The sequence below is a fragment of the Microtus ochrogaster genome, chromosome 15 (assembly GCF_000317375.1).
Source record: "Microtus ochrogaster isolate Prairie Vole_2 chromosome 15, MicOch1.0, whole genome shotgun sequence".
Lineage (NCBI taxonomy): Eukaryota > Metazoa > Chordata > Mammalia > Rodentia > Cricetidae > Microtus > Microtus ochrogaster.
The window spans coordinates 8,136,753-8,159,047 of NC_022017.1; positions in this window are offsets into that span (position 1 = coordinate 8,136,753).

Genomic DNA, 22,295 nt, shown 5'->3' on the forward strand with positions numbered 1-22,295 from the left:
CTCTGCATCGCTAACCATTAGGGAGACTGCATCGCCAGGTTCTGCATCGCTAACCATTAGGGAGACTGCATCGCCAGGCTCTGCATCGCTAACCACTAGGGGAGACCACAGCACCTGGAGATGGATGTACTAGCTCACAACTGGGTCTCCATACTCACTGCCGCTGGGCCATAACATTTAAAATGGTTCCAGTGGGAAGCTTTATGTTCCCATAATTGCATCCCACCGACAGCAAAAGAAAACTTCTGTAGACTTTCAAATGAGCTCTGTGTACTGGCTAGTCTGGTCACCTTGACACACAAACCAGAATTATCTGAAAGGAGGGAACTTGCTGGATCTCTCTTTTATTCAGTAAGAACATGAATATTATATGACATGAATGTTGGAATGCTTCTAGTTGGGGCCAGTAAGATGGCTCAACAGGTAAAGGCGCTTGCCAACAAGCCTGATGACCTGATTTCTAGTCACAAGACCCATACGATAGAAGAGGCCTGGCCTCCACAAACTGTCCTCACAGTGTCTATGCATACAGAGTAAACAAGCAGTAAGAAAAAATTTTAACAACAAAAAGAAGATTGAATTGGAAAGCTTGATTCTTTAATTCAGTTATAGTCCAAATTCTAATCGAATTTTCTAGGTAATTTAATGAGCTGTTTCTAATATTTTTGAAAGCATAAAATGGGTACATTTTGAACAAATTGTAGAGAAATGTCTTGCTCCTCTCAGTTTTTTCTATTTCACTCCAAATTAGAATATAACATCTGACATGGACCCCAAAATCGACAGATTGAAATAGAGACACAGCTAGGTAGACAAGCAGATCCTTTACAGCAGCGTTTGTCTTGTCTCGTCTCCAGCCAGATCTTCTTTATTTCCTTTCAGGTACAGCGTAGTTATTTCCTAGGTGCCTGGAAATCTTCAAAGAAGCTGAGCACCTTGGCACACACCTGTAATTCTAGCATTTTAGAGGTTGAGGCAGGAGAATCATGGGTTATAGGGCAGCTTGTGCTACATAGTAAGACCCTATCTCAAAAACAAAAATAGAAGTTTTGTCACTTTGGTCACTCAGTGTTGTTTTTTATGTGTGAGCTCCCTATTGGCCCAAACTATGAAAGGTACACCACATACATTCTATTTCATTCATGTTTTGTTTTACTCATTTTTAAAAATTAAGTAAGCCTTTATGTGAAAACACATGCTTTGAAGTGGTAATGGATTTGCATGCCTGGCTCCCTTTGGGCTGCATAGATTCAGGGTCAGGGTCAGATTCATCCCGCAAAGCCTGGTTCAGCTCAGTCAGTCTGTGTTTCTTGAATAAATGATTTGTAAGCCGTTAAACAACTGCACCACAGAGAGAAGGTTCCAGAAGGGCAGGATCCAGGACCACGCTATAGGCTTCCCTTTGCCCTGCTTTCTACACCGTTTTCCCCCAGTGATTCAGTGAATCTGCTTACATCACACTTGCTATTTTGTGGATGGCGACAGTCTGGGAGGAGTAAATAGATAGGCTTGCAGGCACGCGAATGAATGCTCCCACAGCCTGACAGCTGAAGAAGAAGGAAAAAATAGGCTGACTTTAGGAAGGTGACTTTTCATACAGGCGACCATGAAAAGCATGAACTCACCCCCTCTCCTACCCCCTCCTCCTCTCCCCAATATATGGCCCCACTGAATAAGGCTTGGCAAACCAGGACAGAGGCAGACCTTTGAAAACAGATTTTAGAAATGGCTCAGGGTGGCCACCTCCAAACTCTAATGTGGGGAGACTTTTTATATGAGGAGTGTCACCCATATACCCTGAAAATTACAAAGATATACTATTCCAAATTTAATAACAATCTTCAGGGTTCTGAGGGCTATGCTTTGCTTGGATTAAAACTGCCTAATATGTGACTGCCATTTTTAATTTCCATGGAATTGGCCGGGCTGTGTCATCTTCTCCTTAAGCAAAAATATAATCATGCCATTGAACAGTGAGTTCTATGAATTATGAGAAAATGAGATTTATAGAAGCATGTAAGAACTCGAGCAGAGGGAGCAGCATCCAGGAACTTGGCAGCCAACCTTCCCCTTAACTCAGAGACTGGCGTAGCTGTGGTTAGCCGGAGATAAGCAGTTGGAGCACTTGTTCTGTGTGCACACTCAAAAGTGTCTTCTAGAGGCTCTCAAGATAGCAAGACATACCAAACGGGAATTCTTCCAACAAGCGAGTTCTCCGGGAGCACCTCTTCTAACACCTGTGTCAGCACAGGGCGTGCTGGGTGGAAACAGGGCAGACGGCTTCCCAGGGAAAGGCCCCAGACAGACACCTTCCGCGATGTCTGCCTCCTTGTCTTCTGTCTCCGTTTCTCTCTTCCTTTATGTGCCTGCTTCGCTCTATCAACACCAGGACACCTACAGAATTATGTCAACAAATTAGACCTCAGACTAATTAAAAAAACAAGTTCAAGCAGTCGGTCCTTGGTATGGTTTCTACAATATATCATGGCCATTATTCATAGGTGATGACAAGCGCCAAAATGTGGCCTCTTTAAACACGTAGGTACCAGTATTCAAAGGTTTGTACACTTTATTTCCTGTAAAGATTTCCACACACCAACAAATTCCCTTCTGTTCTGTGGGGGATACTAGAGAGGGACAACCCTTAATTAGGTTTCAGTAAATTAAATGCAAATGCCCAAATTGGTTTCAAAACAATTGTCTTAGATTTCGGGGATCGGTTTGGTGTACTAGACACATAAGTGACTAACTTCAACTTGATTTTTAAAAACCAAAGTAAAGGCTGACTGACTGGTATGTTTATATCATACATATGATAACACACATAACAGGATTGCGTGCCACAAGGAATTAACATCATTAGGACAGAAAGCACAGCACTGGGGAACAAAATTTTCCACCCTACTTTCTCCCTTAAAAAAGCACGTGTCCGAGCAGCTTAACTTGGGTGCAGCACCGGCTGCTGTCTGCTTCCTCCTTGATTCAGCCATCTCTCCATGGATGCTTGCCATTTGGGGTAAGCTAGACCAGGAGAGCTGGCAGAGGAGGAGGTGGTGCGTTCCACGGGCATCTTCAGCGCTGCAAGTGTCCCCTCCCTAGTCATGATCTTGAGCTTCTCCTGTTTGTGCCAACCGTGTTCCAGCCTGGGAAGCCTTTCCCATAACTTTCAAATAGAAAACAAAAGGAAGTCCTCAGAGAACGCGTACTGATGGCTGGCTTTACCAAAGGTTAAGAATGTGTGCCCCATCAGAAACACCTTTGCTAAATATTAGAGATGCTTGTTCTTGAGAGTCCTTCAGTCACTTGATGCCTAGGAACCTCACTCGCTGCCCTTACCCTGTGGAGCCCAGTATGAGTATGGCCTTCTCCCAGATCTTGGTCGCCTGTCCACTTCTGTGACTATTGTTCTTCCTTTGCCCTTCCTCTCCTGTCTTCCCGTCTCGGATTCAGCTCCCAGCAAGTCCAGCCTCCAATGAGTCCTCGGACTGCCTAGTGCAGTCAGGTCAGCACGGTACTCAGAAGAACAATGCACATCTTCCATCAACAAGGCTCGCCTCTCTTGGGAGCCCATAGTAGTTGGTTTGGGTCATGCCCCTCTTTTAAATTGGAGCCATGTTTGTCAATGTAGTTTGGTGCAGGATTTGCAAATACAGGGAAATGATTCCCTGATACCTCTGCATGGTCATTACTTGTTTGCAATGTTAAATTCAAATGTCCCAATACTCAAGGCAACTTAATAAGTCAAGAAACTCTTTCTGAGGCTGTGTTCATTCAATACTGAAAAGACCACTGTAAAACAGCCATGGGATCCCAACTGCTAGTAAGTCATTTTTGACCTGTGTTCCTGCGTGTCAAGTCAAGTTGGCACCACTATCTGGAGCTATCTGAAATGCTATGGAGCACGTCAGCAAGTCAGCAGTCAACCTAACCTGAGAGAGTTGTGGAGAAAAACAGCCACTTTGCGCCAGCTTCCAAGTGGGTAGTGAGCAAATAAACGTGGTCCTAACTGTTCTCTTCCAGCTTGCTGGCTTTGTACAGAGGCTGGGGTATTGACTTGTTTTTAGATTTTGTGTTGGCAAGCTAATTTCATTCTTTGTAGCCACGTAGTAAATTCTGCCTCTAGGGAAGAGGAGAAGCTCTTCATTTTGAACATTGCTTATTTTACAGATACTGGTATCTGGATCCCAAATATGAAGAGAACTTACATGTTTTTGAGATGCATTTGTTAGTCTGTTAGTGGGTTTGGGGAAAGATTACTTTTAAAAAAGGGAAGAAGTATTTTTGCTAAAGAGGAAAATTGTTTCCAGGTTGACTTCTTTTCCCCACATTTCTGTGCTTCTGACAAACGCGAGGGAGAGGCAGGCAGGGTAAACCCAGGCTTCCGGCCAAGGGTGTCTCTTCCTCGCCATGCTGCTCAGTCCTGGATTAGAGATGCCCTGGGGTCCACGATGATTGTGGGGATCCAGTCCATCAGCCTCTGAATCATCAATCTATGTCCATCATCTGTAATTAGAGCATAATGGAAGACATGAGCTTAGAAGAGGAGAAGCTATGACCTGCCCATAAAGAGAGACACATTGTAGTGAGCGTAAGATGGACGGGAGTTACGTCAAGCACAGGAACTGTGGCGTTTCAGGTAGAAAACAGATGCTAAAATTTTATTATTTGAACTATTGGGTTTATGCCTACTAAATTAACTATCCTAAATTATGTGTTTTTATTTCTAGGAAATTGGGTTTTTGAATAGAAAATATTGTTTATACATCTTAATATTAATTAAAATGTTTTTTCTTAGTTACTTTAATTCAGAATTGTGTCTGTTTTAAATTTCCTTTAATAGTTGATATACTTCTATTTAATTAAATCAAATATGTTATTAGTAGAATATAAATACAAGCACTTTTTTAAAAGCAAGCAATATGCCAGTCTGATGCTTAGCTAAATCTGAACCTCAAATGCTTTGTAAACCAACTGGCCTACAGTTACTGTGCAGTATTTTTCCATCACAGACAAAAGATAGTTTGGGACTATCTTATAAATTCAGACTCCAGGGAATTCCGATGAGATAATGTCACTGACCTCGAGTACAAATAGTAGCCAGTGGATTTTATAGCATGATAATGTGGAAGTTACAAAGGGCTCCTTCTCAGACTCCACCAGGAAACCTAAGCAACAAAAGGATGAGGGGGAGTGTGGACCGAGGAAGCAGGACTCTAAAGCTTGCCCAGCATGGCAGCACCTCCCAGGAATTAATGTCCCCTGTGCCATTTAAGTGACCAAACACAAAGTCACTTTGCAGCTCACTATTCTTGCTAATTTAACATGATTGTTGTTGTTTGTTTGTTTGTTCTAGGGGAGGATTCCTTTTGTTTTGTTTTGTTTTGTTTTACAATTGTATTATGTAAGTCAACTGAATTTTTCAAAAGCATGAAGCTTCATTTAAAAATCAGAGTTCAACTGGCTACCACGTACACTGGGCTATGGACAAATGTTGGCTCTCCAAAAGAGGCTAGGCCGTGGGAGAAAAAGATTGCTTAATCCACCTACAGCGATCCGAAATCTCCCTGATACCGGGCAGAGATGCAGTTTCAGTTAGAGAGAGCGAAAGGAAATCCGCTGCAGTTTGTGAACTGACCCGAGGCATCTAATTTCTGTTGTTCATTTGTTAAAACATGCAGGCAGAGAGCTATTGGAGGCCATATGCCATCCGTTATGAAAAGCACATTCCTTTAGTCTTTGTAACAAAAACCATATGGATTTCTGCAAGCTAATTATATCATAAATGTGCTGTAATGGTTGTGGGGCGGCAAGGTCTACAGTAACTTGGAGAAATGTCGAGACTTCTTTTTAACTCAGACTTGCCTGTTGTACCTCAGTTTCCCAGCGTCTAAAGTGAAGATAACAGCATGACTCCTCCGTGTCAACAAAATGCCTCCCTACTTTGAGGTAAAGCAGCATTACAAGCTATAATTCAGGTCAATATAAAAATACTGAAAGAGTGAATGCTTTTTTTTAATATTAACCGAGTAGTTAACCAAAGCCATCTCTCTCCCCCATAGCTCTGTTCTGCTTCTGCTGGAGTCAACTTTCTAGAACACCAATCAGATTGCTTAACTGTTGCCAAATGGTTTTTACAAAAGAGCACTTCCCAGCCTTCTCCAGCCTCCTTTCTAGCCTTGACACATAGATAGATGCACACACCAGGCCCCTGGGTGTTCTCCAAAATGGCGTGCTCCTGCCTGTATGTCCTGGACCATCCCCCTCTTCCCTGGCAGAGGCTCAGAACTTTCTCAGGACCCCGTAGCCACTGCTCTGAGCTCTAGTTGTACATTCTTGGTACCTTTTAATTCCTTCCACTCGGTAATAACTATGTAAGCCTCTCCCTCAAATGCAGGCTCCTGAAGAGAAGGGTCTGTGGTCTATAAAGTAGTAAGTGATCAGTAAATACTATTTATGACCCTATCTTTAAAAGTCAGTAGTAACTATTTGCCCCCAGGGATCACGTTTCTAACTAGTTTCCACTTCCCTGTCCACCCATCAACCCTCTAGCTGTAACATGTTTTCAGTAGCCAGAAAATGATCCCAAGAGTCTTATAATGCTCTTAACTCTCAGAGACAAACTTTTCCACTGCCCTATCCTTTGGTACAAAAAAAAAAAAGAGAAAGAAATAACTTTAGAAAGTTTTCCATCAGGAACTCAAGCCAGTCTTCTGGCTACACCTCAGCTAACTAAAAAATTAAATAAGTGAAAGTCTTTTTTCTTGGAGCATCGAAGCCTTACGGAACCTTCTAGAATGGAGGCAGCCTCCCCAGAAGACAACTAGGCCTCCACCTTGACCTCCCAGCTGGGTGTGAAAGGCACAACAATAATTACTAAAATCATCTCATATCAAAACCCTGTCTGGAGATTTAGAACAGCCCTCTATTGACATATTTTGATTTTGTGTTTTTGTTTGATTTATCAATTGATTGATTGACTTATACTGTATTGGAGACAGAATAACGTCTGTCTGATTACATGGAATTTAGGTTTTGTGAAAAACAAATGTCTGAGGAATCTTTTAGCAATGAAGCCACATCCCTGTGTGCCAAGGACAGAGGGAAAGCACGGGCATTTGTCTCTGCGATGTGCCCTTGGGCCTTACAGAAAATCAGAGGATGTCTGAAGGTCAAGGAGGACAGAGGGCAGCCAAAGAGCCCGGCTTACATATGCTTGAGAGGCACTGGTAGAGAATCTCGCCTTTAGGAGCTCAAGTTAGGGGCTAGGTAAGTCATCCATTTGCCGACTTGGCAAATATTCTGCAAGATGCTGCATTCATTTCTCATCGTCATTACTGACACCAGCCCTCTGCTATTCAAGACCTGGTAGGTTGTGAAGAGACAGGAGGAAGAGGGCCAAGAGAGGCTAATGGGGTGGGAACATGGCAAAAGCATGGTATAAATATGTGTGTGTGTGTGTGTGTGTGTGTGTGTGTGTGTGTGAAAATGTTAAAAATGAAACCCATTTTCACAATTAGTAAGCATTTAAAACAATTATCTGTCCAAGGGTCAGTACATTTTAATTCTATCAGAACTCTGGGAAATGTCATGACAACTAGCAGGTGGGAAGGGCTTGGGTTGCAGGTGGCTTTGGATAGCCACGGTTCTTCCAGAAAAGCATACACCAATTGCCTGTTTCTCTCTCTGCATCTACAGATTCCCAAGCCATAGAACTACTGCAGGCAAGAAGTGTGTGCTCATGTGCTCTGTGTGTATGTGAATATGTGTGTGCTTGGTGTGTGCATGTGGATCCCGTGTGTCTGACACAATGCTTCCATGAGCTGAATTATCTCCACGTTACCATAGGAACGCTGAGATTACAGATTCCATCCATCTCTTCATTTCTTTATTCTCTAAATCCCTTTTTTTTCTTTTCTTTATTTATTTATTGGTTTTCGAGACAGGGTTTCTCTGTAGCTTTGAAGCCCGTCCTGGAACTCGCTCTGTAGACCAGGCTGGCCTTGAACTCACAGAGATTCACCTGTCTCTGCCTCCTGAGTGCTGGGATTAAAAGCGTGCACTACCACGGCCCAGCGATCCCTTCCTTTTTTTTTCTTTTTGGTTTTTTTGAGACAGATCCCTTCTTATTTTAGAGAAACATATCCAAATTAGGACTCACAAGATTGGGGCCCTTGTTCAAGCCCACCTCTTGGCTGGGTGGCTGAGTTAATGGTCCTTACCTCGGTTCCTCCATCAGTTAGCTTCTTTCTCAGTAAAAACAGAGTACAGATAACATTATTAACAACTTGTGGGCTTCTTTCATAGCTAGTACCTAAACCCAGTGCCTTTCAGAGAATCATTATTACCAAGCCGTGCATTCATCCATTTATTTAACAGCTATACTACGAATCAGACGTTGGTCACTAGAATTTATTGCTGAGTAAAACTCAGTCCTCTGCTTGTGGAGTTTAAAACCCAATAACGAAGACAAGAGCTGATCATGTGATCAGGCAGAGTTACAAATGGACATCTTTAGGATTGTAGCATAGCGCCATCCTTACCCAGAGAATGCCGTGCTTTCCTACTGGATGCCCTCATTTGTCCCCAGCTGTGTGTCAGTGCAGTTTAAGCAATGGCTGATTCTTCAAGGGCAGTTTCCCAACACAGTGTGCTAGTTGTCCCTTTGAGCTTCGGATAACGATTAGACTCGAGATTTCCAGATGTCACTGAATCTGTGCTGGGTGAGACAGAAGAAATGTTGGCATACGTTTAAAAGCAGAGAAGGGAAGCCAGGACTAAACAATTGTCCCCAGAAGAGCCTTGGGCCAGTTTACTGGCAAGCTTGTGTGTCTAGCCTGGAGCACACGTGTGATCTTGTGTGACTATCCTGGAGCACACTTGTGCAGTGAAACAAGCCAGAAACAAATACCACATGAAACCCGAAATACAAAACACATAGAGTCGATGAGCAGAATGGTGGCTACCTACCGGGGCTGAAGAACGGCAATGAATGGGGAAGGAAGGGGGAGAATAAAGGCGATGTAGCCAACCAAGAAAACTTCTCAGGTAAGAGGAACAATTTCAAGAGATCTGTAGTTGTCCCGGTTGGGTTTTGTGTGGGATTTGTTTGTTTATTTGGGGTCGTTGTAGTTGGTTGGTTGGTTTTTGTTTTATTTGTAAACTTAATATAAGCTAAAGTTATCTGTGAAGAGGAACCTTAACTGAGAAAATGCCTTCATCAGATTGGCCTGTAGGCAAGTCAGTGTGGCATCTTCTTGACGAATGATTGATGTGGGAGAGTCCAGCTCACTGTAGGCAGTGCCACCCCTGAGCTGGTGTTCCTGGGTAGTATAAGGAAGCAGGCTTGGCAAGTCATGGTGAGCAAGCCAGTAACTCACTCTATGGCCTCTGCTCTAAATTCCTGCATGCCAGGCTACAACGGTAAGCTGAAATAAACCCTTTCCTCCCTGGTTACTTTTGCTTATGGTGTTTTTTATCACAACAACAGAAAGTCACTAGAACAATAATGACTCTGATTAATAGCAATATTTTGATGACTTGAGAGTTTAGATTTTAAATGTTCCACCACTAAAATATATGTAAAGTAATATTTATGCTAATTAGCTCAGGTTAGCCATTTCACAGTGTTTTAAAACCTATGTTCTACATTATAAATGCATTCTCAGTTTTTGCAAATAAAAATGTCCTTTATCAGTGGTGACAACAGCAGCTGGCTTGTCACCTTTCCTCTATGCCACAGGACTCTTCTCAATACTTTATAAATATTGATTCATTTCCTCAGCACGTTTGCACTTGAGATAGATAATCGGAATGCTACTATTCCCATTCAACAGATGGGAAAATTGAAGTGCAAAGGGCACCCCCACAGCCAGGAAGGAGAGCTAGGATTCCAGGCCTGCAGTGCTCTGGTAACCAGTGTGCTGAGTGACAATCACTCAGGACATCAGCTGGAACACATCAAAGGTTGAGAAAGTTTTGCTGTTGCTTATCTTAACAACGTAATCTGTTCTGCCAGTGGCATTATCCTTTTCCATATCTGAATGATAAATTTTATTTGATAAGCCCTGCGGGAGTCCCAATCACAGCAAAACAAAATATTCAATTTTTTTTTAAGGAGAAATTTGTTGTTCTGGGGTTTTCCAAGGTGATTTTAAAATTACTTTCTAAAACCACGAGACTCAAGCCCCTCAAGTTTGAGAGAGAAGTCTAGTCCCTTCATCCGCACACGGGAAACTGATTAGAGGTTTGACAGAAAGTTCTGCCCTGTGAGGAACGACTCTACCTATCACTCAGGGAGGCACAATGAAATCAGCTAAACTCCCAAGGTGGAAGCCCAGATCTGAATGGGCTGTGTCCCCTGGACTCTAGAGGCCACACCCTGCCATCTCCAGTGGTGCTGCTTTCCTGGCTTCAGTCAGGCTGGAATTCAAGAGTGGAAGAGAAGAACACAGGCAAAGGAGACGTGTTTGGGCAGGCTGACTTGGGGAGGCTGCCTCTTGCTGCTTTCATGAAGTCAAAATTTCCTTTTCTTGAGCTGAAGATTAAGCAACTATCATAAATAACCTTCTTCAATTGATTTAAGAGCTAACACAGAAAGATTTTTTAAACTTTATTTCTTAAAATATCAGAAGGCCATGTTGAAATAAAGAATTTCTACATAGGCTAATTGTGTAGCTGAGTGGAATACCTTTGCCTAACAGCTAAGAGACCTGGGGTTTGGTATCTAGGAGCAACCACCCCCCTCCCAAACCCCTGATACACGTAAAGAACTAATGATAGACAAAAGCAATGCAGCTTACAGGACAGCAGGATCCAGGCAAGTAGCAAATACCTTTACTCCCAGCCCTTGGGAGTCAGAGACAGGAGAATCTGAAATTCAAAGTTACTGTCAGCCGTGTAGCAAGTTCAAGACCAATCTAGGCCATAGGAGACCCTGTCTAAAAACACAGGGCTCTCTGAGGCAACTGCTAGCAGATGTACTAGAGAACCAGAATTTTACCACGAGACTGAAAACGGAGATGATGGACCACTGCAGGACTGTTACAGTACCTGAATAGAAATCTTGGATCAAACTTTCAAAAAATACTTTTTCCCTTGTGAGACACAATCTTTAGGCCGTGCAATGCAGGAAGTGTTGTGAAGAATCTTCATTTTGGACATAAGAAAAATGTCAAGCATTAGCTTTAAAGAAGAGCATATCTGAGTACCTGGGCTGACAGTCCAATTTGAATCTCCCAAACTTGGCATGACAATGTTAGCTATGAGCAGGTGTGTCTCCAGAAGAAGAAGGGTCACGTTGGACAATTGTCTGACATAAAGACAAGGCCAAACCTCTGCAGCCCACCACATTATCATATCAAAAATAAGAGCATTTCTGGAGCTCAGGGTGACACTAGGGTTTTTCACCATGCCTTTCATGTCAAATGTTACTCCCACAAATAAAGTAATTTAAATGCTCTGAGCTGATACTCCAGACAGCAGACATTCTTGTGCCTGACAAACACTATAATGCTGTCCAAGGTGGCTTAGTTTGCAAAGAGGATAACGATAATAGAGTTAGGGGATGTTTGTTTGGTTGTTTGTTTGGTTGGTTGGTTGGTTGTTTGGTTGGTTTCTTGGTTGCTTGGTTGTTTGTTTGGTTGTTTGGTTGGTTGGTTGGGTTGCTTGGGTTGACTGGTTGGTTGGGTTGGATTTTACAGTTAAGATACTTGAGATGAGTGTGACATCGGGGACTGAGTGTGACTCAGTTTGCTTGCTGGCAGGTGAGTAGGGACAATAAAGGATCATGTTAACCATGATTTTCTTATCTTGGCAACTTCAGTGAAGGTAACTTGACAACTTCAATGGGTCTTGGGGCATAAAAAACCCACAGTTATTCAAACTGGAACAGCTACGCACATCACAGAAGACCTATGGCGGCCCATGTCTGTCTATCAACACCTGGCCTAGGAAGTGACACCAGACCACCCAAAGGTGACAGCTGTAGTTTAGGGGAGCTGAGCGGTATCCTGGGAACATCTTAATCAAACAATCATAGAAAAGTTTCAGAGCAATAAGCCATAAAGCCAAATGACTCAAACTAGGTAATAAATGAGAAGGCACATCTGTGACATGCCAGGCACTCTACAGTGTGCCTCACGTTCAGTTTGTCCTCCTTCACAGTTGAGAGAGGCTGAGGCACAAAAGTTTGGTGTGGCTTTCCCGTAAGACGACAAATCCTCTCTCTTTCCACTCTCACCCCTTTCCCATAGATGAGTATACCGCCATACTGAAACTGAAGGCCACAGAATGGCATGGAAAACCAACTCAAAGCTATGGTGAGTGGAGCTATCACACATGTTGCATGGATCACAGCCATGCAAACTTTACAATGAGTACAATGAGTACATTGTAAAGTACAATCAGGGAACACCTGTAAGGAAGCATGGAAAATTCTCAGTCATGGGGGTGAGTTAGGGCAGCAGGCTGACAGCAGAGTCTAAAACTCTCATTTATGTTGTTGTAAACTTAGATACCCACTTCTCTAGTGCTTAAATGATTAGGAAAAAGTATTCAGCACCATCAGAGAAATATCTGAGAACATGGATAAGAGGAATTTTCATTACTGATGGAGGAAGGTCATTGGCTAATAAAGAAACTGCCTTGGCCCATTTGATAGGCCAGCCTTTAGGTGGGTGGAGTGGACAGAACAGAATGCTGGGAGGAAGAGGAAGTGAGCTCAGACGCCATAGCTGCTCTCTGGGGCAGATGCAATGAAGCTCTGACCCAGGATGGACGTAGGCTAGAATCTTCCCGGTAAGCGCACCTTGGGGTGCGACACACATTAATAGAAATGGGTAATCAAGATGTAAGAATTAGCCAGTAAGAAGCTAGAGCTAATGGGCCAGGCAGTGTTTAAATGAATACAATTTGTGTGTTGTTATTTCGGGGCATAAGCTAGCCAGGTGGCCAGGAGCCGGGCTGTGGGAAGAGGCCCGCAGCTCCCTACTACACATTACTGTCTAAGAAAAAAGAAAAAAATAAGGTCTCATGTTGGCCATGAGAAAAAAGAAGTTACTAGATCAATGACAACTGGGAAAGTTCAGAGACACGTGCTAAGGGTTTGTACAAGCTAGGCTACTGTTAGGCAACATGGGAGCAGCTGAAGGGAAGGGTAACTGAGATGGCTAAACTTTACAACTTGTAAACAAGGAGTGACACAATGAATGTGTGCAAGGGACTTTATTATAACTACTGTGTGGCGTGTGGTTGAAAGGAAGCAGAGATCAGGGCAGGCTGACCGGGAGCTCTTGTGGGCTGAGCCCCAGCTTCCCTGAGCACTGGGACACAGCCCTTTAAGGTAAGCCACAGAAGAGTCTCCGGTAGCTGCACTTGCTGTCCAGGTATTCCCTTCTTTAAAATGAAGATGGGATAGCCACGGTCACAGTGACCCCAGGAGACTTTGTCCACATCACACCAGAGCTCCACAGAAGTTAAAAACACTTGGTGCATCTGCACACCTCTTTCCCTGGCCATGAGAATCCCAGGAAGGTTTGGATGTCTCCGGCGGCTGGGCATCCGTGCCACACCCGCCAAAGAGAGGATGGTGAAATGCCCTGGCTTGCAGGTCATTACTCACAAACTGACAAGCCATGCACAGAGCAGAATGGCAACCATGGCCTGCTGGGATGATGGACAAGCTGTCAGAGGTAATATGCACATGCCGACTTACGCACGTCATAGTTTGAAGCAACAGCTGGTTTGGGGCCGCACATGATGCAGACTGTGTGCGTCGCTTTGGGGTGACTTCAACAGTAGACCGAGCACATATTTCAGGGCGATAGAATCTAGTTCTAATTATGGAAATGACTGAACTGATCAAATCATCCACAGCATGTCTTGCATTACACCAAAGAAGCAATTCTAATGAGGAGCTTTGATTTGATGATTAAAAATTGCCAGTCATCTCGGTAGACCTTGGAAGAAACAAAAAGTGCGACCAACGATAAAGGACAGACAAGGGCAGGGGAAAGAGACTTTACCCTTAAACCACTGCATCTGGCTGTGGTTATTGGCTCACCTTAATGTCCACCTCTTGGCTTAAAAAATCATCATCACCATGATGAAGAAAAGGAGCTATTCTCTATAAACTTTGAACAAAAATGCTGGCCTTTTAAAAATTATTATTTTTATAAGTAGACTTACTGGACACCAAAATTGCATCATATTTGCCAGATTTTTGAATGAATATGTTCCTTAGTTATAAAGGATTTGAGGCTGGCACAGCAACACACGCCTATAATCCCAGCACTTGAGAGGTGGGGGCAGGAGGGTCTGGATTATAGCATCCTGATTTTGATCATCTCATCGACTGTGCACGCTCCCTAAAAATAACAACCGGAGACTTAGACTCTTCTTCACCTTTGCCTTGCTCCATGTGCAGGAAGAGGGGTGACTTCTTCCTGAGGGAATAAGAGAGGAGGGTGGTTCATAAAGCATCAAGGAGAGAGGACCCCAAACATGCTTGAGGCAGAAATTCTTGCCGACTTTACAAGAGAAGAGAATGAAACTTCTGAGGACTCCAGGGGGCAACAGAGAGAGATTTCAGTGGCCGGACAGACACAGTATATGTCGTTGTCACTTCATGCTCCAGGTGTGGTATAATCACGAGATCCCCCACTCCACATGTGGTTTTACATTTCAGGTAAATTAAAGCATCGGCCTACTTGTCTTGATAGGCAGTGCCCATTCATCCTTGACATCCCCTTGCTTTGCCTCCTGCCTATCACCCTTTTACACACATCAGCGTAGGCCAATGAATGCAGCAAAGGCAATATTTTATCCACTGAATGCTAACACACCTTCAAAGATGCCCAAATCTCATTGGAAGATCCATCATCAACCCAGATTTTCCACAAGAGGTAACAGCTGGATGTCAGGTCAAGACCTCAGTTCTCTGCCTTCTGGCTGCCCAAATTATAACAAAGGATAAAGAACAAACTCATGAGTTAAGTTCCTATCTGCCGCCCATTTACTAAGCAGCCTGAACTGACTTGCCTAAAAATGGCACAACGGTTAACCTGAAGTCGTTTGTGTCTTTCCTGCCTTTCTCTCAGATGACAGGCATTTCATCCCCTGCCCCGTGCTCAAACACATCCACAACACCAGACCCAAGACAGTGACTCTTCTCCATGGAGAAATGACTCATGACATTCTGCTTGAGCTTCCTCTTTGGAATAAAAAGTTACACATTTTTGAAACGGGAAGGATGAAATTTCAATGTACGAAAATACACACAAGAAAGCTAAATCCAGAAGAAAGGTCACACAGAGCCTAAAAAGCCATGCCCTCATCCAAGGCTCCGTACCCACACACAGCTGATGCCTAGGGGTGGCCGACATCTCGTCACTCCCATGGCATTTACTGCGGCCTCAGTGGTGACTATTTCTCAGCTCTTGTACCAGGGTTTTTTGTTGTTGTTTTTTTTTTACTGTGCCTTCTGGATTTAAGGGAAGTGTGTGGGGATGCTGTTCTTACCAGTGAGAAGTAAGCCCACACAGGGACATGAGGCAGTGACTTCCTGATCTGTGACTTTAGATACTCCAGACTCCTTCACTGGCATGCCCACTGAAGCTGGACACACCAACATGAGAATCTTCTCTTACACACCTGCTTCACCAACAGAGACTCCGGAGGAGGCAGAAGCAAAACACCCTGATGTCAACTAGTTGGTTGGAGGCTGAATCCACCTTCTTGGCTCTCTTTCCCATTCACCACCCACCAACACCCTGGCAAAAGCAAGTTTGCGTCCATGCATTTCCGTGCAAGCAAAACCTGGAATGGTTGAAAGAGAAAGGACCTTTCTCTTCCCGGGATCTCTCAGGCCAGGAAGAGCTGGGACAGGCCAAAGTGTCTGTACCCTAGGCTTAGAGTCAGACACCAGGGTGTAGACACCAGGGTGTAGACACCAGGGTGTAGCATCCCTCCTCTAGCACTTATTGTCTCTGTGATACAGCAGGGAAGCATCTGGATTTTTCTGAGCTCTCCCCTGCTCTATGGTAAAATGAGCTAATAGCCCCTTTACAGATTGATATGAATAGGAGACAGAATGACATGCACAAAGAGTTTTCCAGACTGCCACATGCATAACATAACATAATTCTTGACTTCTAATTCATTTGGTTGTTGTTCATCCCTCTCCTGTTCAATACTGGATTTCTTGAAGTGACACACTGCCTGTCTGTTTCTAACTCTCTAGTCGCTCCGAGGAAACAGGTATCTTAGACATGGTTTCTCCTTTTCCTCCAGAGTGGACCTCTCTTCAGTCCGATGCCCTTGGCCTCTGAAACAGCCACAGCCGATTCCCCTTCCCTGTCTCCACTGTAATTACTCAGGCCCATATCTTTTCCTCCCTGAAACCACCATTATAACCTTTTAACTCTGCTTGTCTGTCCGTCTCTCTCACTTCCAACAGTCTTGCACATTCCCTGCTGATGTGGATTTTCTAAACGGCGGTGTGCCCTGACGCTCCCTAAATGGTGTCTTCAGGGACAGAACCTTTACTTCCTGGACACCACCCAGATCCTGCGGCCCGGCATTCAGGGCCTAGGACCACAGTGTCTCACCAGTCCCTCCCTGCTCACATGCATTCCTTCCTTCCAGAACATTCCGCCTGGAAAGCTGCCCTACTGCCTGTGGGTCTTTACCCATAGTGCTCCCACACACAATATTCCCACTCCCCTTTTTTTGCCTGTTCGTTTGCATGTCTCCAGTCTCAAGCTGGGTTTCTCGAGGAGACAAATGTGTATACCTTTCTACATTGCAAGCCAGCAGCACAGGGGCGTTTGCTGGAGGCCCTCTGTGGAGGGTCTGGACAACACCAGGCACATGGTTAGAGGCGTGTCTGCTCTCCAGCAGTTCCACAGTGTTACATTGGTGCCGTGGGAAAGCAGGGTTTGTCTATCTATGATCTCCCTTTGACATGTCCACTTGGCCCGAATAGCTGACCATTGGTAGATACAAACACCCTTGGGCAACTGCCTTCTAAATGTGTTCTCATGACAACCCCAGAACATAGATAGCATCTCGAGTTGGTGACTGAGCAACCTAAAGTTGTGCCAATGCCTTTGGCGAGCCACTCGCCAGTGCGCTCAGAGGCAGAGGTGAATAGGGCAAGGAGCTAGAGGTGTTGGAAGAAGTTGGGTCCAAAGCCCTGTCTTTTTACCTATGAGCTGTGCAGTCCTTACATCATCCTCTTGGAACGGAGAGGAAAATACTACTCAAGGAATGATAGGAAGTCCAAATTAAAAGCGTGAAGCGGGAACCAGCAAGGTCCCAAGGGAACCAAAGGTCATCCCAAAAGCCCAAGAGTGAGCTCATTCTGCAGCCCTTACATACTGAGGGCAGAGCAGCTTGGTGTAACTAGAAGACAGGCACGCCATCTCACGTCACACCGGAAACCTAAGCTGTGGCAGAGAGCTCCCTGATTCCAACACACGCACACGGAGAGGACTGCTGTCTGTGACGTCACAGACCCCCCACTCCCTGGAAAACAAAGACCTTGCCAGCCATCAACTGTCGGGGCTGCGTGTGAAAGACAAAAGTGTTTTCAACACCACAAAATACATAGATACATGGATGTATATCAGTGTTACTAAAAATGAAGACCAAATGTCCCCAGTGAACTTGACAGGTTTTTTGAGGTGCTACACCCTTCTTCCGTCATTCATTTGAGTAGTCTAACTACGGCTCTTGGTTCTTTTAAGCATGTACTTCAGCTAACACACTGTTAATTCTGTAGAATATCTTGGTTCCTTTTGTTAAAATAAAGCAAGCCACTCACAGGTATGAGAGAGATGAAAATTTCCATTTATTATAATCCTGAAACTGTGGACATTTATAACAGTAATATATTTATACTATATATATATATTTATATATAGTATAGTAATATTTACTGGACCATCATTGAATAGTAGACAGTAGAAATCACATTTTATGCTCCATCCTTGAGTTTGAAAAGTACATTATTCAAGACAGATAAAGTGGCTCATACCTGTAATCCCAGAACTCAAATGGATGAGACAGAAGGATTGCCATAAATTGTAAGCCAGCCTGAACTATATATTGAGTTCTAATCACTTTAGGCTGAGTCAGGCCATCAAAAATAAATAAAAACAATCTGCAAAAATTCCATTTCATTCAATGGGAGAAACTGAGACAAAGAAGGGTTGAACTACTTCCTTGGGTCATGTGGCTAAGTGGCAAAGCTGGAAATCCAAGCTGTCGGGAGACAGACCTCATCTGCCATTCTCCTGGACACCTGCTATCTAGAAACCCTGGCTCCTGGGAGCCCGTGGAGTAACGCGCTGGCCCGTTTTAAAGGTCTTACTGTTATACACCAACTTCAACTCCATTTTGCCCAATAGAGTGAGGAGATACGCAATCCTGTATGCAGATTCGGGCTAAACCAAATCCGCAAACACGCAAGGCAGAATACACTGATGCCTGGCCCACGCAGGCGAGGAAGGTGTAGCTGGCCATTAGGAGCCGTTCTGTGACGAAGGCAGCATTTGAGACCACACGCTTCCCAGCAGAGCTAAGTTCCAAGCTCCCAGGGTCACTCTGCTGCCCTCAGAATTCCCAGTCTATTCATAGCGTTGAGCCACGTCCCAGCACCTGTCAGGACTTTATCTTGCTGTCAAAGGAGATCTGGCGTGCCTCTCTGTCTTCATTTCTGCAAGATTGTTGCTTTAAATATTCATCCTTCCATTATCTGCCTCTTCCCCTTGACCTTGTTGGATTGCTACAGGGGTCCAGCTTCACCCCAGCCCTATTCACAGAGTCCGGGCCACAGAAATGGTCCAGATGAGGGCAAGACAGGGGAGGAATGGCTTCTGGATTTAACAGGACCCTTCCGAGGACAACGGAATCTTTGGCCAGAAAATGTCTTTGGGGTTTGGGTGTCTAGTCGTATTTGTAAAACTACATCTAAATGCGTATGTCAAGCCCAGGTTTTTAGTAAAAATATTCATTATCCCTTTTGGAAATGTTCTTCAGAAATGCCTACCTTAAACCCCAGTACTAGGAGGGTATTTTTGTTTGAGTAGGATTAACACAAGTTCATTGTTATTAGTCTTGTGTTGGTGGGATGTTCCGCTGGGCTAATAATAACCTGAAAACATTTGGCACGAGTGTAGAAATAATAACACTTGTGCACAAAACGGTCACTCATCTGACATTTAACTCATTGAATTCCCCTGTCCCAGTAGGTCTTCCCAGCTTTAAGAGGCTTTGAGTTACATTGTAAGAACTAAATGTACGCCTGTAATTCCATCACACAAGAGGCAGAAACATGAGGATTCAAAGTTTAAGGCCATCCGTGCCTACACAGCAAGTTCAAGGCCAGCCTCAGTTACACAAGACCCTGTCTCAAAAAAAAAAAAAAAAAAAAAGGCAAAGAAACTAAACATTCAAAACTCATTTGCAAGCAAAGCACCTCTTGAGATCTGTGTGCTCAGTGCAGACACAGCTTTTCTGAGGCCTGTTTCACTCCACAGTGGAAACAGCAGTGTGTCCTTGCACAAGCCATAGTCACAAGACTGTAGTCTCTGTGCACCCCTCCATCCAGCCCACCAGCTTCAAGGTGCTGAGCCATCTCTCAGTCTCGAATCTAGTCAGCCCTTTTCTGAGTCAGAACCACTCCATGAGTCTGTCAGTGACACCCCTGAGTGCCATCCCCCGTTACTCCTCAGTACCCTACCCATAAGCTCTGACTTAGCACTGAGATCTTTGCCCAGGCTACTCTTCAGTGATGGCTTCTCTTTATGTTCCTCTAAGCAAACATTGCTATTTGCTTTGTAAGTCCAAATCAGACATCTACCACGTTGGCTCTGATGCTCCTCCACAACACCTTCTTCACCTGGGATTCCACCATGTCCCTGTCTGCTGCCCTGTGACATTTCCACACACTACTGAGCTAGCCATTGGTGTGACATCACCTCCCCACACTCTAGAGTCCCAGAGGCTGTGAATACTTCCTTTCTACATGCGGTGATTTGAAAGAGAATGGCTCCCATAGGCTCCCATAGGTTCTCATAGGCTCACATGCTTGGTCCCACGAAGTGGCATTATTTGAAAGGCTTAGGAGGTGTGGCCTTGTTGGAGGAAGTGTGTCACTGAGGGTGGGTTTTGAGGTTTCAAAAGCCCATACCAAGTCCAAAGTTCTTCTCTCTCTCTTTCTCTCTCTCTCTCTCTTTCTCTCTATATCCTTCTTATGGGGGTTCTCTGATAGACTTCAAGAACTCAAAAATTCTAATGAACAGGAGGCAAGTGGAATTCTGGAGATCTTCACAAGAAGATGAGGTCTGGAGCGCTGATGGAAGAATGGCATTCTTTTAGTGTTTCAAAGAACAGAGCATCTGTGAGCCAATGGCGGGGCCAAAGGCTAGGCGAACTGGGGTCATACATTCTAGGGGTGTTACTAAGAAGTAGATGAGGGCGGGGTAGGAATGGAAGATAAGGGCGACTTCAGTTTGTTTACTCAACCTCATTGTAGCTCCAGTTCCAGTCTCTAGTGACTGGGGCCTGGTGTGCGGAGGACACCCCTCTGGAGACAAGTTGATTGGGAACATGGGTCAAAGGGCTTCTCTGAAGTTACAGACCCTCTGGTGGTTTCAGCTTGAAATGATGGATGTATCCAGTTGGCATGTTCTGCCCTTAACTCCTTCACAGCCACAGTCACTGTCCCCAAACCTTGCTGTCCAGTCAGTACCAAACTTGACTCAGGCTCAGCAAGAGACTCTGTCTCAAAACACAGGTAGAGGGCAATTGAGCAACAAGTCGATGTTGACCTGTGGCCTCCACAAGCACACACACACACACAAACTCAAACATACAAATCCACTGGCTCCACCCAACACAGAACTTGTTCCGGGAAAGGTTTTGATGAGTTCACAGAGCCTCACAGTGTTTCCATGAAAATGCTGAGCCACAGAGTAACATGTTTCTGACTGTAGGGCCCTTTAAGCTGGTGAGAGATGCTTTCAAGTCTCAGCTCTCATACTTAGTGTCTGCAACAGCTGCCAAATTGCCATCAACTCCTGAGGAGAGGTTCTCAGGCCCCAGGAAGTCAACGAGTCTCACACTCACACTGGACAGCAGCATTCTTCTAAGCTGCTGAAGCTAAGACCATTTGAAAGTAGCTGAGGCCTGGTGGTGGTGGCAAAAGCTTTTAATCCCAACACTTGGGAGGCAGAGGCAGGTGGAGCTCTGTGAGTTCGAGGCCAGCGTGGTCTACAAGAGCAAGTTCTAGGACAGGCACCAAAGCTGTAGAGAAACCCTGTCTCAAACAAACAAACAAACAAACAAACAAAAGATAGATGAGACCATTTGAAAGTAGAGATCTTTTACTTTTTAGAGTAAAGACTCTAGGCAGGCGTTATAATTCATTATTGCAATCTAAGCCCCTGGCAATCTGAGGCAGGGGGATTGCCATGAGTTCAAGGCTAGTGTGGACCACACAGTAATTTTCAGACAAGGCTGGGCAATGTGAGATTCTGTCTAAACAGCAAAAACAAACAAGATCCTGAAAATAAATCAGTTATTTAATTAAAAATAAGCACAAGGCCTTACATTTAAAAGCTAAGAAGGTTTTTCCGTGCAGCTGGTCTAATTAAGCAGGCCTGAACTCTACATTTCTTATTTGTTGAAGTGCATAGCATGTGATTATCTCCTAATGTGAAGAGTAGGGACTGAATCCTGAAACTTCAGTAGGAGCTGAGTGGAGAGCCCTCCCCCACCCCCTCTCATCTCAGCATTTCACAAGTCAGAAGGGTAGATGGGAAGGCGGTGATCTCAGATGGTAGCCAAGTTCAACACGCATCCAGCTCAATCTCTCAGAAACCCTCAAAGCTCATTGAATGAGCAAGGCTTTTGGGAAAACAGAAGTGAATGGCATACCTCCCAGAGGGAGTAACCCTTACAGAAAACAGGTGTGTACAATTCTGTCCGCCAGACATCCCTATGCCAAGATGGCTCCTTGCATCCACCAAAGCAGAAAAACTGAACAGAAACCATTATGTCATTGACAGTGAAACCTACCAGTTTCTGGGTCAGAACTGAGAGTAAGCCAGGCCACTGTTCTTCCCTGTGTCTACTGCATTGTAAAAGTGCCCAGACTAAGACATGGACTGTTGAATTAAGAGCAGCGGAGCTGCATCCCGCCGCCTGCATGGCTAGCTTAGCTTATGACCCGAAATAATTACACGGAAACTGTATTCTTTTAAACACTGCCTGACCCATTAGTTCCAGCCTCT